Source organism: Nuphar pumila, chromosome 4, assembly GCF_984573655.1.
Source record: "Nuphar pumila chromosome 4, dmNupPumi1.hap1.1, whole genome shotgun sequence".
NCBI lineage: Eukaryota > Viridiplantae > Streptophyta > Magnoliopsida > Nymphaeales > Nymphaeaceae > Nuphar > Nuphar pumila.
This window is the reverse complement of record NC_143252.1, coordinates 126,235,075-126,251,399: the sequence shown is the minus strand read 5'-3', so window position 1 is coordinate 126,251,399 and position 16,325 is coordinate 126,235,075. Positions and strand designations below refer to the sequence as shown.

General features: G+C 39.0%; 1 long non-coding RNA gene across 1 annotated transcript; it reads left to right on the top strand.

Moving 5' to 3' along the window:
- Window positions 1-11,384: 11,384 nt before the first annotated feature.
- On the top strand, window positions 11,385-12,787 carry LOC149840955 (uncharacterized). The gene is made up of 3 exons (XR_016431619.1): window positions 11,385-11,760; window positions 11,919-12,066; window positions 12,422-12,787. It is a non-coding gene; the product is annotated as an uncharacterized LOC149840955 (long non-coding RNA).
- The last annotated feature ends 3,538 nt before the right edge of the window (window positions 12,788-16,325 follow it).

Below are 16,325 nucleotides of genomic sequence, written 5' to 3'. Positions count from 1 at the left end.
GCTTAACTGTTGCAACCGACAATGACTTCCTGCTGATATCTTCCACCTTGCAAGCTCACATTCAGGACAACAAATGACAATAATGGATTTGTGGCGGTTCCAAACTATTGTAAGAATTTCTTGTTAATATATATATATATATATATATATATATATATATATATATATATATATATATATTACTCTTTCATTTTAGAATATATTTTAGGTTTTTGCTTAAGGGCATTTTGGTTAATTGACCTAAATAGCCTTTGGGGCCTCCCAACGGCTAGATATTCTGGCCATTGGGAGCTCCCCAAGATTACTTTGGTCCCCTTTACTTCTTGGCTCTTGTATATATATGGGACTACTTGTCCTATTTCATATATGCATTTTACGTGCATTATTAATAAATCATTTACTTTTAATAGTTTGAGTGACTGACCCAAAGATATTACCTTTTAGGCGGAGTCCTCTATGAAAGGGCCTACAATAGTGAACTCCTTGCATGCTTGGATGAGGAGGAGATTCAAAAGGTTGAATTTCATGGTGGTCTCTGTGGAGGACACATTAGTCTTCAGATGATGGTCAAGAAAATCTTAAGGATAAGATACTATTAACCATGGACTACGATTGTTGCTCTCATGTGAAGAAGTGTAAGTAGTTAATATTTTAATTCATATGGACTCTTAGATCCAAATGGGAGGGGGGGGGGGGGGGGGAGGTCACATAGGACGTCCCTTATGAGGGTCCAATCCATGACCATTGGCTCCAATTAATGTTTAAAATTAGATCAAATCCAAAATAACACTTTAGATCCATATTGGATCCAAATATCGATTTTAGATCCAGAACTAAATTCTAAGATCTGAAACCACTCTAACTCGTTTAGACTTCATACTTTAGCTTTTTCAATTATTCTTGAAATATTCTTCATAACTTGAAACAAAAGTTTATAATTAATTGAAATCAATAATTCACAATTATAGTCATAGATGCATCAATAATTCATCATTTATTCATTTTATTATCATAGAAAAATCTTGGGTTTTACATCATCCACATAGATAGAACAAAGTCATGATTATAAATAAACAACGATGCATCTTCATGGGAGCCAACAAAACAAAGTTCTTAAAGAAAAATGCTTAAACGATGGAACCAGGCTCGCTGAGCTTGCTCGAGACCATAAAGAGCCTTGTGTAACTTGCATACATGATTTGGATAATGCGGATCTAAAAATCCTAGAGGTTGAACCGTATAGACATCCTCTGTCAGGCACCCATGGAGAAAAGCATTATAGACATCAAGTTGACGAATGTCCCAACCAAAGTGAACGACAATGGCAATGACCGTGTGGATGCTATTGAGCTTAACTACTGGGCTAAATGTCTCAAAATAATCAACCCCAGCTTTTTGCGTATATCTTTTGGCAACCAAGCAAGCTAAGCGAGCCTTGTACCTTTCAAGAGAGCCATCTACGCGGCGCTTGATTTTGAATATCCACTTGCACCCAACAACATTGTGACTAGGAGATGGAGGCTCTAGTGTCCATGTCCCAATTTTGTTATTAGAGCTTTAATTTTTTGGAGCATAACCTGATGCCAATGTGGGTCCTTGTGAGCTTGCAAAAAACAAGTGGGTTCACGATTACGATGAAGCTCAATAAGGAAAGTAGAATGTATGAGATACTTGGTAACACAAAAGGCGTTCAGTTTAAGGGAGCCGATTTGAGATCGAGTAGCCATGTGGTGAGTTTAAGGTGACGGAGGAATAGACACGGATTCTAGGGGATGAGACTCATAACTCATAGTAGGGGAACAAGTAGGGGCTGGCGGTATAGGAGAAGTGGGATGGGGAGACTCGGCTGGAGTAGGTGTGTCTACAAAGGCCTACATGGATCGGGTAGGGTGATTGGGAGAGGGTTGAGCAACCGAATGTTGGGGCATGCTAGGAAGAGAGAGAGTGGGAAGAAAGATAACCATAGGAATGCTTGGAGGCAAAGGCGACAAGTTAAGTGAGGAGGCTGGCATAAATGCTTCTTTAAACGGGAAGAATGATTCATCAACAGTCACATTTTTAGCAACCAAGGTCTTACCACTACGCTAGTCAAGACACACGTAACCTTTATGTTGGTTGCTATAGCCAAGAAAGACACACCGAGTACTACGAAAATCAAGTTTATGTTGGTTATAAGGGTGCAAGCATGAGTAACCGGCACACTCAAAAACTTTGAGAAATGTGTACTCTGGGGCACAATTAAAAAGTAAAAAATAACGTGATTTCATATTTATGACAGGCGAAGTAAGGCGATTTATCAAATATGCAGCTGAAATGAAGGCATAGTCCCAAAATTGTAGAGGAACTACGGATTGAGCAAGAAGGGTTAATCCAATTTCTACAATATGCCTATGTTTGCGTTTAGCTGACCCATTCTGCTCATGTGTGCGAGGACATGAAATACGATGGTCAATATCGCATGATCGTAAGTACACAAACATTGAATACCACCCCAGTCGCTTTGAAGTAACTTGATGGATCAACCAATGAGATTTTCAATAAGAGTTTTGAAGACTCAAGAAACATAAAGTACGTCAGATTTTTTTTATAATACAAATTCATGTAAATCTGGAATAAGTAACAACAAAGTGCACATAGTACCTAAAACCTCTAGAAGAAGTAATCGGGTCTGGTCCCCCACACATTCAAGAGGTCCAAACACTTTATAAGAAAAATAGTCAAATGGCAAAGTGTGACTTTTGACTTGTTGATACGCTTCACAAACACTACTTCTAGAACCATCACTAAAAGGAAGACCGCACTTCTTGACGAGATGAAGTACTACTCGCATGGCTGGATGATCTATGCTGGTGCATTCTCCAACATTCACCTCTTTATTGTCTAGATTCGACTGCAAACATTTGATTTTTATAAAGTCCATTGTTACTTGTTCCCTGAGCCACTAGCATTCTCGTCTTGCGATCCTTCATATACCAAAGATAAGGTTAAAATTCAAAGTAGACATCATTATCCTTGGAAAAATGGTGAATGGATAATCAACCCATTTACAAAGTGGAGTCATTTCTACACAAATATTCAGCCAGCAAGCTGGAAACCATCAATGAAAAGGCCATCATAAAAACCTATTTTGAAATTGCTGATAATAGCCACTGGAGACAGAACAAGACCACATATACTCAGCTGGCTAGCTTGAATGCATCGATGAAAAGCCCATTTTGAAGATGTTGAGAAGAGCCACTGGGAAGTTGAGTTTGGTTCTGCTGTAATAGAATTTAGTCACGTACTCTGTTAGGCTGACACAGATTACTGAAGCAATTACATCATTAACTACTAAACCACCAAAAGACAAAGAAATGGTCTGTGCAGCATAAAAGCCACCTAGCAATGAGATGCCACCAAAGAGTGCCCTGCGGGGACGGCTTCTGAAGTAGTTCCTAGAGAGCTCGGGGATAAAGCGGATGATATCAACCAACCGCAGACGACCCCCATTCTCTTGTACTGCTCTAACAATGAGTTTTGCTTTTGATCTTGGAGGAAAGCTCCTCCAGCCACCAAACTCGGACTTCTGTATATAGCAGCTAATTCTACAAAGGCCTTGGAGCAACAACATTGAAAATGTATAATGCCATTCCAAGGGTAAGAATAAGAATTGAAAGCAGGACGTCAATCGTCAATCAAGGGAAAAACATGGGTCACTCTTTATGGCTATATTTTCTTGAATGGTCATCACTGTGCTGAACCAAACAAATAAGAATAGATCATCATCACCTATTTAACTTTTTATTACATTACTACCTTAACTATATTACCGCTGATGTGTCTTCTGAAAGTCAAAGTAGGCATCCAGGAAAGGTAGAGATTCCTATAGCTGCAGACGTCATATAGATAAGGAATAAAGATGAGGAGGATAAAAACAATAACAATGCAGAAACAAAGTGTAGCCACGCGCTGTAGGAGGCAGCAATTAACTATATTAACTATATATATATATAAAGAGAGAGAAGGTAATAGAAGCTAACCACCAGCTAACCAGGCTTTTTGGAAGGTTTTTTTCATGTTTTCCTTAAATCCAACCATAACACTTGCTTTTATAAGAATAACTCTTGCAGCATCCAATTTTGATATGCAGGTAGGTTTTGAAAAGGTTTAAAATTGTCAGTTTAATATTTTCATAAATATTTAAGGCATAAAAAATCATATTTTTTATCTAAAGAACATGATCCAACATGAAATTTAACAATAAATTGACCATGTCAAAAACATGAAAAAAATCCTTCAAAAAACCTGGTTAGCTAGAAAAGTGGCTAGCAGCTACCACCTTTCTCTCTCTATATATATATAGAGAGAGTATATTGGGTCTCTGTTAAACCATATTAGTGTTAAATCCAAGCTAAAGCGCATTGACCATCCATCGTGCATGTTGATGGATGGTCAGCATGCAAAAAATGAAAAAATCACATTTTTAACCTTTATTGTAGCACTAAGAGTGCCAATAAAGGGACTGGGACCTTTAATGACGCTTTTAATTCTCTACTAAAAGCCGAGCACATTTATGAAAAAAGTCTTTACCGTATTCAAAGCGCCAGTAAAGGTGCCAGACCCTTTACGAGTACATTTTTAGTGCACCAGTAAAGGTCTAAAACATGATTTTTGTGTTTTTTTGCAAGTGTGAGTGACAAGATAGGATGAGAAAACAATAAGAAGTCATTCATAGTGCCACCTTCAACATGATGAAATATGAAAGTGTGAGTGACAAGATACGATGCTCAGTTACTTATTATCCTTATAACTATAACTATACGATGTTTGTGTATTTTCACCAAACTTTAATTATCATTAGCGAACTAAGCGGGTTTATCGTCTCCAACAAGGACTTCATGATGGTGTGGGTAAAAAGAGAAAACTACCCCTGAAGTAGATGTTTATGTTGATGTATATATGACTTTGAATTTATATAATTGCTTTTTCATACAAGGATAAGTTTATCATTTTACCCTTTCGCCGTGTAACTTTGACATTAATTTTATTTGATTTGGTTAATCTATAAAAAAATCCATAACAAATGTACTTCACACTCGTTTAGGGATAGTTTTATCTTCCAACCCCTCCACTTTGTAGTCGTGGTATTTATATCTTTCCGTGGACCTTTTTCTTATGTTACTTATCATAAAAGTACTTGTTGAAGTTGAAAGCCCTACTCAATTCGCACTACCAGATTAATGTATGTTCAAAACCCACATGAGTTATGTTCTTATAGTTTCATTGATTATAATTGACAGAACATTATGTCTTGTAACACACAATTTCATATTTCGTCAACAGAACATCGTGTCTTTTCACACACAATTTAACATTCCGTCTTGTTGAAGTTTACATCATGAATACCCTATCATTATTTTCTGACATAAGGGTACGTTTGTTTTTCTTGTTGAAGAAGACCTCATGAATACCCAATTGTTGAAGATCACATCGAAATTAAAGTATAGGAAACACCCACACGCGTTATAATTCTTACTTTTGCACGATCTTGTTGAACACGACACAGTGTATGCATCAACATACATCTCTATTTCAGCGGTAGTTTTGTCTTCCAACCCCACCACTTTATAGTTGTGGTATTTATATCTTTTCGTAGATCCTTTTCTAATGCAACTTACTATGAAAGTACTTGTTGGAGTCTAAAGTCCCACTTAATTCTCACTAACAAATTAAAATATGCTCAAAACCCATATACAACAATGTTTTGTTCTCGGAATATGAAATTGTGTATGACAAGACAATGTTCTATTAGTTATAATCATTAAAACTCTAACAACAAAACACATGGGTTTTGAGCATATTTTAATTTGCTAATGCAAATTGGGTGAGATTTTTTACTCCAACAAGTACTTTTGTTATATGTTGCATGAGAAAAGAGTTTGCGAAAAGATACAAAAACCACGACTACAGAGTTTTGGGGTAGAAAGACAAAACTACCTGTGAAATAAATACGTATGTTGATGCATAGATTGTGTCATATTCAACAAGATGGTGTGAAAGTGTGAATAATAAGATAAGATGTTCAATAGCTAGTACTCTCATGATGGCTACAATAAGATCTTGTCCACATAACATAAGAAAAATAGGAGAGCTATACGAAGGCAGGGTATACAGACAAACCTACCCTTACCTGAAAAAATAACAAGACATTTATAATGTTATCTTCAACAAGATGGAATATGAAACTGTGGGTGACAAGATACGATGTTCATTTAGTTATTGTCTTTAAAACTTTAACTATATAATATTTGTGGGTTTTCACTAAACTTTAATAATCATTAGCGAACCTAGCGGGTCTCTCATCTCCAACAAGGACTATACGAGGGTTGGGGTAAAAAGACAAAACTACCCTTGAATTTGATTTTTATGTTGATGTATACATGGTGTTGTAGTCAACAAGAACAAGTTTGAAAATATAGAAGACACAATATGATATTAACCATCAAGAAAATTGGTGGTGTAGAAAGACAAACCTACCGTTATGGTGGTGGTCTAAAAAGACAAACCTATCATTACATGAAAAAATAAAATAACATTAGCAATATGCATCGCGCAATTTGCTCAGCAACGTACTTGCAAAAAATATATATACAAAATAATACAGGGAGGAGGTTCGACCCCTCTCTGGCAAAAACAATTAACAGGGAGGGGGCTCGGCCCCTCCCTTGCAAAAAAAAAAAAGAGGGGGTCGAGCGGCCTCTTGTCGGCCACCCAAAACCCGAAAGAGAGAGAGGGGGAGAGAGACATGGCAGGGGGCCACCGACCACCTGGCAACGAAACAGAGAAAAGGGAGGGAACTGTTTCGGATTTTCGGGCCTCCGACAACACGAAACAAAGAGAGGGGAGGGCACGACAGGGGTCCGACAACCTGAAAGAGAGTGAGGGGGCGAGAGACACGGTAGGGGGCCACCGACCTCCTGCCGGCCTCTCGACAACGAAATAAAGAGAGGGGAGGGCACGATAGGGGTTGCTGGCCCTCCAGCAACTCGAAACAGAGTGAGGGGGGCAAGAGACGCGGTAGGGGTCCACCGACCTCTTGCCGGACCCCGACAACGAAACAAAGAGCATGGAGGGCACAACAGGAGTTGTCGGCCCTCCGGCAAGCCGAAAGAGAGTAAGGGGGGCGAGAGGCGTAATAGGGGGGCACCAACCTCCCCGCAACGAAAAAGAGAGAGGGGGAGGGCACGACAGGGGTTGCCAACCCTCTGGCAACCCGAAAGAGAGTGAGGGGGCGAGAGACGCGGCAGGGGGCCACCAGCCTCGTGTCGGCCTTCCGACAATGAAACAGAGAGAGAGGAGGGCACTGTTTTGAATAACCCACCCTCCGGCAAACCGAAACAGAGAGAGGGGAGGGAATGGCAGGGGTTGCCGACCCTCCGACAACTCGAAAGAGAGTGAGGGGGCGAGAGACGCGGTAGGGGGCCACCGACCTCCCGACAACGAAACTGAGAGAGGGGAGGGCACTGTTTCGGGTTGCCGGCCTTCCGGAAACTCGAAAGAGAGTGAGAGGGGTGGGACCAAGAGGAAGGTGAAGAAGAGGGGTGCGGGGTCACCTCCGGTTGTCGGACGAGAGGACGACGACCGACGGGTGGGCGATGGGAGGATGCGGGGTGGCGGGTGGTCGATGGGAGGTCGTGGGGCGGCAGGCGGTCAACGAGAGGTCGTGGGGAGGCGGGCAACCGACGGTAGGTCGACGGGAGGGCGACCGATGAGAGCTCGATGGCCGACAACAGAGAAAAGAAATGGAAAAGTGACTCGAATTAGGGATTTGTGGAAAATTTAGCGACGGATTAGCGATAGCAAAATGCATCGCCTATTCTGTCGCAACTGTGGGACGGAGTAGCGACAAAATTGGTACGTCTCTAATCCGTCGTTAGGTAGCGACGGATTAGCGTCAGACTAATTTTCGTCGCTAATTTCATAAATAATTTGAATGGTAGCGACAAATATTTTGCTCTCGCTAAGCCGTCGCTAATGGGCGACCGAAAAAATCTATCGCCAATATCCGTCGCTATTTGGAGTTTTTCTTGTAGTGTTCAATTACTTATTATTCTTGTAACTTTAACCAAACAATGTTTGTGGGTTTTCACCAAATTTTAATTGTCATTAGCGAACTAAGCGGGTCTATCATCTCCAACAAGGACTTCACGATGGTGAGGGTAAAAAGACAAAACTACCACTCAAGTAGATATCTATTTCAATGTATATAAGGCATTGTGGTCAACAAAAACAAGTTTGAAAATATGGATGACACGATATGCTGTTAAGCAACACATACGTTGGTGATGAATATTGTTAGAGATTGCTTAGATTAAATGAGAAAAATTGGAAAAGTATACGATGACAGTGTAAAAAGGCAAACCTATCCTTGTATGACAAAACATTAGGAAAGACATTCATAATCCCATGTACAATAAGATGAATTGTGGAAGTGTCATTGACAAGGTATGATGTTCAGTTACATATAACTTAAAATCTAACAATATAATGCATGTGTGTATTCACCATACTTTAAGTTTGATGCGATCGTTTACAATGAGTACTTTTATTGATGGCAAGTTTGTGAAAATACATGCAAAAAGTGATAAATAACAAGTGTACACATCAGTGGGGTAAAAACACAAAAACACCCCCAAACTGAAAAAGGATGATGATGTTATGTGACACTATGTTCAACAAGATAAAGCGTGAAAGTGTGAATGATAGGAGATGATGTTCGAGAACACGTATTTTGGTGATGGCTCCTGTTGGTGATTGACTAGGTGAAATGAGAAAAATAAGGTGGCTACACGAAGGTGGGGTAGAAAGACAAACATACCTCTATGTGAGAAAACAATGATAGGGTATTGATGATGTCATCTTTAGCAAGACAGAAAGTAAAATTGTGTGTGACAAGACATGATGTTTTGTTGACTGAATGTGAAATTGTGCGTGACAAGGCATAATGTTCCGTTAGTTATAATTAAGGAAACTCTAACAACATAACTCACGTGGGTATTCACCGTACTTTAATTTTGATGGGATCATTTTCAATACGTAGTTTTATTGATGTCTAATATGCTAAAAACATGCAAAAATTAATAAATATCAAGTCTACACATCGAAGGGGTAAAAACACAAAACTATCCAGAAACTGAAAAGGAATGTTGGTTTACAGGACGCCATATTCAACAATAGAAATTGTAAAAGTGTGAATGATAGGAGATGATGTTTGAGAACATGTATTTTGCTGATGGTTGTGGTTGGCGATTGACCGAGCGAAATGAGAGAAATGAGGTGGCTACACGAAGGCGGGGTAGAAAGACTAACATAACCCTATGTGAGAAAACAATGATAGGGTATTCATGATGTGATCTTGAATCAGACAAAATTTGAAATTGTGTGTGACACGATATGATGTTCTGTTGACGGAATGTGAAATTGTGTGTGACAATACACAATGTTCTGTTAGTCATAAGTAATGAAACTCTAACAACATAACCCATGTGGGATTTGAGCACATTTAATTTGGTAATGCGAATTGAGTGTGACGTTCGACTCCAACAAGTACTTTTATTATAAGTTGCACGATAAATGGTTGTGTAAAAAGATATAAATAGCACGATTACATATTTTTAGGGTAGGAAGACAAAACTACCGGTGAAATAAATATGTATGTTGATGCATAGATGGTGTTGTGTTCAACAAGATGGTGTGGAACTATGAATCACAAGATAAGATGTTCAACAACTAGTACTCTCCCGATGGCTACAATAACAACTTGTTTATATAAAAGAAGAAAAATTAGAGTTGCACGATGTTGGCGTAGAACGACAAACCTACCCTTACGTGAAAAAATCACAAGACATTCATAATGCCATCTTCAACAAGATGGAATATGAAACTGTGAGTGACAAGATGCGATGTTCATTTAATTATTGTCCTTAAAACTTTAACTATATAATGTTTGTGGGTTTTAACTAAGCTTTAATTATCATTAGTAAACTTAGCGGGTCTCTCATCTCCAACAAGAACTATACGATGGTCGGGGTAAAAAGACAAGACGATCCTTGAACATGATTTCTAAGTTGATGGATAAATGGTGTTGTGGTTAACAAAAACAAGTTTGAAAATGTGGATGACACAATATAATATTAAGCAACAAGAACATTGGTGGTGTAGAAAGATAATCCTACCCTTATGGTGGTGGTGTAAAAGACATACCTATCATTACTTAAAAAAATAACAAGTCATTCAGAGTGCCATCTTTAACCAGATGGAATATGAAAATGTGTGACAAGATACGATGTCCAATTACTTATTATCCTTGTAATTCTAACTAAATGATGTTTCTGGGTTTTCACCAAATTTGAATTATCATTAGCAAATTAAGCGGGTCTATCATCTCCAACAAAAACTTCACTAAAGTCAGTGTAAAAAGGCAAAACTACCCCTCACGTGGATATGTATTTTGATGTATACAAGGCATTTCAACCCACAAACATTATATAGTTAAAGCTTAGTTAAAACCCACAAACATTATATAGCTAAAATATTTTTTTATAGTTGCTCAATAGCAATTGGTCAGGACGGGTTAAGAGTTCAGTACTAGTGCGTATTCTTATCCGCATAAAATCGATATGCTGAAGGCTTGAATTGGCTATTTGTAATAAATATAAAAAGAATGCATAATTTTATTTTTTAATATTATTTTAATAGCTTTAACATGTGTCATTTCTGATTGCCACATAATATTTTTTAGTTCTTCTCGCCTGCGCCTCAGGTAAATGACCGCACAACCAAAGAATTGTACAATACGAAATGACATGAAAAAACTAAATTACTAATTCTGCAATAAAAAATTTGTGAGGCTGACTAATATTTTATGATCAAAACTCCATAAACTAAAATTGTCATATATGGTATTCTTTGCAATAAAAAAAACTCGCTTTTAATTTTTAAGTAAAAAAATTACCATTTTTTTCAAAAAATGTAAGGAAGAAAAGTTGATTTTTATCACGAGAAAGTGGCTGCCGATATTTACCCAAAAAAGCGTTTAGTCACTATGCTCAGCACCATTATTTTCTGTCCTGATCCAAATCTGATTGGATCCGTCCGAGACAGGCCTAAAAAAGGCTTTCTTCAACCCACATTAGTACCGATTTCATTCGATCCATACCCGCACCAGAGTTTACACCTAAAGCGTACTCGATACGCAATTACGGGTTTTCTTGATAATGACAAAATTATAAATTCCGCCCAATTAAAAGCCTTTATTAAGCAAGTACTCCCGCCAAGTGCCAACCGCCATCCGCAAGCCAGATTTAAAACTCGTTGCGTTACCTCTTGGCTCTTTCACTCTCTAATCCAAGAACAAGAACCAGAACCAGAACCAGAACATCGACGTTTCTCGAAGCTCCCGCTGAGCGCATCGTCGTCCTCCCCCTTTCCCCTCGAGAACCAGAGACGATCTGAGATTCTTGGTCCATTCGAAGCCCTAATCTCGCCGTCTGCGTCCTTCGTCGTCTGCCGACTCTCGTCTCCGTTCCCGCGAGGCTTCTGCTTCCCTTCCGCTCCCCTCTCCACGCTCAGAGCTCGGCGATGATCGTCGAATCGAGGCGATTCGTCTCTAGATCTCCTTCGTTGTACGCGAATTCTAGGCTGCGGAGCTGCGTGGTGTGTTTCTTCTTGCGAAAGGAACCCGACCGGACGGCGGATTCCTGGGAATGTGCAGAGAGGGAGGTCGATCGCGTCCCGTTTGATCTCAACATCTTCTTCGCTCTCTCTGGGTTCGCCTTCTGAGCGTACACGAGCCCGCTTATGAGTTTAGCTGCGTTTGCCTGCCTTTTTATTTCGATTTTCATTTTTTCTTACTCCGGTTTTGGTTTTTGTGGATCTAGTGTGCGATGGTTTTGATCTCAGCGTGGTTTCTTGCTCGTTGAGGCAGGAGGACACGGGGACGCATGAGATTGGTGCCAAGTTGAGGTAGGAGAACGCGGGGACGCGTGAGATTGGTGCAGCGGAGTGCCAGACGGTGTATCTCTCCGAGTAAGACGGTTTGATCGTTTGTTATTTTCTTTTTTCCCGATCCATTTGTTTTTAGCATACGCACCCCCAAACGCCTTTCTTGATTGTAGTCGAATTCGTGTAGGAAATTCATGATCTATTGTTTCGATCTTCTTTTGGAATGATTTGTACTCAAGCGAGGTTGTTTCCATTGGTGAATTGTAGGGTTCTTTGTGTTTTAGATTTTGCATGTTCTCTTCAAAGAAGTTCTGGGTTAAGTGATGTATGTGTTGTCTGTGAAGTTGACACGCTTTTGTAAATTCATTTAGTTGTTAAGATAGTCTTGGATGCTTTCTTGTTTGTCGATTCTAACCCTTCAAAATATTTATCTGACCAGGCAGTTCCTTCGTGAGGTTTATGATGGGCAGCTATTTATCAATTTGAAGAAGGGTGTGGATTTGCCTGCCATGGATCCTTAGGTCGGTTCCTTTTCTCCTTTATCTTTATTGATTCATTTTGTTGAATCTGAGTTTGCTGCCTAATGGATTTGGAGAATGTAGACTGGTCTAAAACGTTTTCCATCTTTCTTTTATGTTGAAACTGATTTTGAGTTGACCAATATGATTGCGTTAGTAATTTGAGTGAATATTGGATGAGAAGTGTTAAAACTGTTGTGAAACCCGATGATCCTGACAAACTAGACAGTGGGCCCTTCTAGTTAACCTGGGTCAACATCTGCATTTTGATATCCCAAACAAATAGAATTATCTACCACAATGCACATTAACACCTACTCGGTCTTTGGACATAGAAAATCACTTTGGATGGAGTGATAGAAGATGAAAAGGAATCTTTGCCATCTAGGGTAACTTCAGTAAGGCACTCAGACACCTTTGCATGGTCATGAAGATGAGATGCTCGTTTCTTTTTATCATGGCCTCATGTGGAGTTTGTATATATATGTATATATGTGTATGTATGCATGTATGTATCCACGTATGTATGTATGTATGTGTCATTATCTTTATTATATTTTTTGTATTTTTGTCTGAATCCTTGTTTGGTGTGGTTAGCTAACCCTAGGCATTTTAGCCATGTGAGATTGAAATATGGGTTTGTAAATTCTGGTTCATCTCTTGATCATTAGAAAAGAATAAGCCATTAACACTGTTTGGGTGAGGCTTTTTGGTCACAGTCTTTTTGACCAATTTATATGGAAGTTCTGGGTGGCTCTGGGCTATATAATGTTTTTTCTCAAGAAAAAGCTATCATGTGAAAATAGTTTCTAACAAATGCATTTTTTACACTCACTGGCAGTTCCAGTAATGTTCCATTTTGAAAATAATGCCACTTACTGATACAAAATTTCCAGGAACAAGCGATCTTTATGCAGTCATACAATATGACAACTAGGCTGTGAAATGCATGCCGAAATGGTAGTAAGTTTCACACTATTCCTTATTAGCACCAGTTGGTATGTCAGTGAAACTCAAAATTAGTTTCCTTTTTGAATTAGAATTTACTGGGTTCTGCAGAATTGCTTATTCACATGCATGCTATTGGAATCTTTTGATTCAATCTATGTTTAACATGATTTTATTGGGTTGTTTATAGTTTACCCTTGCCTCTTAAACTTGATTTTCTTAAACAGGAAAGCTTATCAGGTTTTTTTCTGAAAATTTTGGTCATTGGAGATCAAATTCTCTACCTAGTGTTTAACACATCATTGTCTAACTTCATTTTATTACACTATTATGAGTGCCTTTATCAAATGTTCTATTTATCTATACTAAGAATGATATTTATTGGATTGAATGTGATATCATGGTCAGTAAAACTGCTATCAGCTGAAGGGTCGTTACCATTCTCATGGTATTATCTGTTATAATAGTGTCTGGTGCATGTCCATTTGGCAAGCCTGATTGAGAAAGCAAATCAAAGTGCCTTTTATCTGGTAGCTTTACGTGCAAGAGTGTGTAGCCTTAAGGCTTGATCGGTCTGAATTGGCTCTGTGCTTGACCTGCTCTAAACCAGGTTATACGTTATCATTTTGATTGCATGGTTAGTGGTTGCTGAGTTGGCTGATTATGTCTGAGATGCCAGTCATTATGTGCAGAGAATATTTTTCTGCCTGCTATGAGAATACACATGCTTGGGCATTTCCAAGAAACTGAAGTTATATGAGCGTGTAAAATACGCAGCTCATGACAGTTAAGTTCACTTCTTTGTTAAAAAGAAGGTGCTTTTTCCTGATTTATATGTTGTGCATTTTATCAAGGATTGGTTGCTGCCAAAGTATCAAATTTCAAATATAATGAAAGTTGATCTTATGCACAGAGCAAAACATACATAACACCACATACCATGCACATACGCCCGCTACAACTCATGCTCCAGGGTCATGCAGGTCATCTTTAGTTGCCCTTGACTATCTGCACAGTACCCCAATTCCAATTCTAGTAAAGCATGTGCATGATGTAGGAAGTTTTTGTTAGTCAGAGGCAGGGATTTGTGTAGATTGAATATTTTCAAGCCCCATATGAGGACTACTTGGAGTAGAAGAATATTATGTAGTTGTTTTTAACGATAGGTATCTATTGATCAAATATTTTCTAGCCCGATATAAAGACAATTTGGAGTAGAAGAATATCATATCATTACAGTTAATGATTGTTATGGGTCGGAAGTGATGGAGGCAAGGCGGATGGTTAAACTGCAATTCTTAGTTTTCTAAAGAAGATTATTGGAAATGTTAGCAATACAATTTATTACACTGAATCTAAAAGGGCTGCAATTTGATTTTGACTGATGTTTAGTCATTGTTTAGTATTTCTAAGAATACTAATTGTGTTTTCTTTGCCCCTCATCCAACAAGTACTTTTATAAGTAGTACACCTATACAATTATGGGGTAAAAAAAGAAAACTAGCCATGAGAAACAAAACTATGTCGGTGTGTACACTGTGTTGTGTTCAATTAGAACATGCGCAAAGGTGTGAATGACACAATATGATGTTCAACAACAACTATGTTGGTGATAGCCATTTTTAAAGATTTATCGTACAAAATGAGAAAAATATCCCATGTGGGTATTAACCATACCTTAATTTTGATGCGATCATTTTCAACGAGTACTCTTATTGATGGCTAGTATGCAAAAAAACATGCGAAAAGTAATAAATAGCAAGTCTACACATCTGTGTGGTAAAAACACAAAACTACCCCCGAACTGAAAAAATGATGCTGATGTTTATTTGATGCTCAAGTAGTTATTGTCTTTAACACTTTATCTATATAATGTTTGTGGGTTTTCACTAAACTTTAATTATCATTAGCGAACTTAGCGGGTCTCTTGTACACAAGCACTATACGACAAAACTACTACTGAATTTGATTTATATGTTGATGTATACATGGTGTTGTGGTCAATAAGAACAAGTTTGAAATGTGGATGACATGATATAATGTTATGCTACAATTCCGTGGTTGATGGATATTGTTAGAGTTCGACATTATGAAATGAGAGAAATTAGAAAGCTACACGGCAGGGTAAGAAGACAAACCTATCCCGGTATGACAAGTACTTTTAACAAGGCAACAATTATTGGGTGACGCCATGTTCAACAAGATTAAGCGTAAAAGTGTGAATGATGAGAATTGATGTTCGAGAACAAATATTTTGCTGATGGCTGTTGTTCGTGATTGACTGCGCGAAACGAGAGAAATAAGGTATCCACATGAAGGCGGGGTAGTAAGACAAACGTAGCCCTGTATCAGAAAACAATGATAGGGTATTCATGATGTCATATTCAACAAGACAAAATGTGAAATTGTGTGACAAGACCATGGTTGCCAGTTGAGGAAGCGGGAGCGGGAAGCGAGGCACTTTCAAAATTTTAGGAAGCGGGGAAGCGTGGGACCACTTAGGACCGATTCGGGAAGCGTCTCGGAAGCGACCTAGGAAGCGTCTCGGAAGCGACCTAGGAAGCATCTCGGAAGCGACCTAGGAAGCGTCTCGGAAGCGACCTAGGAAGAGTCTCGGAAGCGAGGGGGAAGCAAAAAAAATAAAAATAAAAAATAAAAAAAAATTGAAAAAAAAAACGGAGGAAGCGAGGTGAAGCGTGATGGGAAGCGTGCTTCCCATTAAAGGGAAGCGCGTCCCCCATTAAAGGGAAACACGTCCCCCATTAAAGGGAAGTGCGCTTCCCAAAAAAGGGGGACGCTTCCCCCCACGCTTCGGAAGCGCGACGTTTCGCGCTTCCGAAGCGCGCTTCGGGGAAGCGCGCTTCCCCTTTTAGCTAG